General features: G+C 62.2%; 1 non-coding gene and 1 pseudogene across 1 annotated transcript; both read right to left on the reverse strand.

Annotated features, from left to right (window-relative positions):
- The window catches only part of LOC147870554 (large subunit ribosomal RNA), a 4,225-nt pseudogene extending 2,964 nt beyond the window's left edge, over positions 1–1,261 (reverse strand).
- Positions 1,262–1,762: 501 nt separating this feature from the next.
- On the reverse strand, positions 1,763–1,918 carry LOC147870555 (5.8S ribosomal RNA). The gene has a single exon (XR_015533355.1). It is a non-coding gene; the product is annotated as a 5.8S ribosomal RNA (ribosomal RNA).
- Positions 1,919–2,500: the final 582 nt, after the last annotated feature.

Consider the following 2,500-nt stretch of genomic DNA (forward strand, 5'->3'; position numbering starts at 1 on the left):
GTTTCCCCTGACTTCGTCCTGGCCGGGCATAGTTCACCATCTTTCGGGTCCCAACGTGTGCGCTCCGGGTGCGCCTGCGGCCTGGGCCGAGGCGCCCCGGGAGTGCTTGCCGGCCGCACCCCGTGAGAGGCACGACCGGCCGTCCTCCCTTAGAGGCGGCCCGGCGTACCGGGCGCGCCCCACGCTTTCACTGCGCCTCTGGGTTTAGTATGAGTCCCAGTGACTCGCGCACATGTTAGACTCCTTGGTCCGTGTTTCAAGACGGGTCGGGAGAGCACCCGAAGCTGAAGCGCCGGAGACGGGAGCGGCCAAAAGCTGTCCGAGGGCTCCGGGGGCCAGCAGCCTGCCGGGGGCCGGGGACGTGGCGAGAGCCACGGCACCGCGGCCTCGGCCGGAGAGCTTGCCCCGGCGGACCGGACGCTCGCGTCCCGCCCTTACCTCCCTCGCGGGCGGAGGGCGGGGGCAGCGGGCCAGCTACCACGAAAAAACAGACCGTCGGAGGGCGGCCAGGCTATGTACCGGGGTCCGGGGCGGCCCTTGTCCCGCGCCTCGGCGGAAGCCACCCCGGTCTCTGTCCCGGGCCTTAGGCCGCAATGGTCCGCGAGGGACCTGCTCCTCCAACGGGTCCCGACGTCCTACTAGGGGCAGGAAATGCACCCCGCCGCGGCCGCGGCTTTAGACCCCGAGCGGCCGGTGGGCCCGACTCGCACCGGCGCGCGCCTCGCGGCGCGACCGGCGGCCGGGAACATCCGGGAGCACCCGCCCGGGGGCCGGCACTGCGCGGACGGGGCTGAATCTCCCCAATCGGTCTTCCGGGTCTCTCCCGTTTACCCCTGAACGGTTTCACGTACTATTGAACTCTCTCTTCAAAGTTCTTTTCAACTTTCCCTCACGGTACTTGTTCGCTATCGGTCTCGTGGTCATATTTAGCCTTAGATGGAGTTTACCACCCTCTTAGTGCTCCACTCTCAAGGAACACGACTCTGAGGAGAGTCCCCACCCGGGAGCGGCCGCGGTCCTACGGGCCTGGCACCCTCTGCGGGCGATGGCCCCATTCAAGGGAGACTTGGACTCGCTGGACCGCGCCCCGGGAGAGTGGGACCTCCCACACACGACATCTCCCTGCACGTCTCCGCGCGGGATTCCGTGCTGGGCTCTTCCCTGTTCGCTCGCAGCTACTGGGGGAATCCTTGTTAGTTTCTTTTCCTCCGCCTAGTAATATGCTTAAATTCAGCGGGTAGTCTCGCCTGATCTGAGGTCGGAAAGATGGTTTTTTGTACCGACGGGCCGATGTGAGCGGTCGGAAGCTTAGCCTCTCTCATTGAACTGATTTCTTTTTGTTTTGTTTTTTTTGTGGTCATTATTTATTGTGGTCATATCTTTCGCTCCCGCCCGGCAAGTGTGTGTCTCTCTCTCTGTCTCGGGAGTTTGCCTGTCTCCCATCACATCAAGCCGGGCGTCAGTTCTTCTCAGACGCGATCGGGGAAGGATGGGCCCCGTCGCCGAGGAGAGGAGGGCGAGCTAAGTCTATCCGCTCGCTCCACCGAACCCTGTGAAGCCTTCAAGGGCGACTGACTCCCCTTAACCTCCTCGCAGTCGCCGACGCCGCCACCGATTGCTCGGAGCGACGCCGGCGGTGCGAGGTGCAGGCTCGTCAGACCCCCCAGCGTAGGGCCGCTCGCGTGCCTTTATTTCTTTCTCTTTCTTTCTTTCTTTCCCTTATTATCTTAAAGACCGCGCGGGCCCACGGGTTTCATGTAGCCGACCCTCAGCCAGGCGTGGTCCGGGATTGGAAATCCAAGGACCGCAATGTGCGTTCGAAACGTCGATGTTCATGTGTCCTGCAGTTCACATGTCGACGCGCAATTAGCTGCGTTCTTCATCGACCCACGAGCCGAGTGATCCACCGCTCAGGGTTGTTTTTCTCTAGATTCGAGCAGAGCTTCGGGTAGGATGCTACTGCTAGTCCCGTAGGACAGGTAGTTGTTATTTTTCGAGGGGGAGCTGCCCCCAGAACAGCGGCACGGTCAGACCGCGCTCCCCTCTCGTTCAAGCGCCGCCGAAACGGCCTTGCGTGGGCAGATAAAGTGGCTTTAAGCCCAGTGCTCGCGGTCGCGCGGGTTGTCCTTGGATCCCTGAGGATCCTCGGAGCCCGCGTGCCGCCGGCACCCACTCACCATCTTTCGCTCCTACTTCCCACCTCGAGGCGGGACGGTCTTGCCGTCCCCCTCCGGGGGATTACTTCGCCGACCTGGACACCTCAGGCCGACGACGTTATCTCCGAGATCCGGCCGCTGCCAGGAAGAGCCGGTCCAATCACAGGCGAGATTACGCCTTCCGCAGAGCCCCGTTCATCTGGTTCATTCTTAATGCCTTCCTTTTATTAATTTTTGATGCGTCTTCCCCTCATTCGGGGGGAGACGGTGCGACTTTCGCCGACCGGTCCCCCCTCAGGTTGACGTCATCTATTTTTCAGTCATCAGTAGTGGTCACATATTAT

The sequence above is a fragment of the Zootermopsis nevadensis genome, unplaced genomic scaffold, assembly GCF_977971745.1.
Source record: "Zootermopsis nevadensis isolate Lab colony 2312 unplaced genomic scaffold, Znev_1.0 Znev_ptg000243l, whole genome shotgun sequence".
In the NCBI taxonomy this organism is placed as follows: Eukaryota; Metazoa; Arthropoda; class Insecta; order Blattodea; family Termopsidae; genus Zootermopsis; species Zootermopsis nevadensis.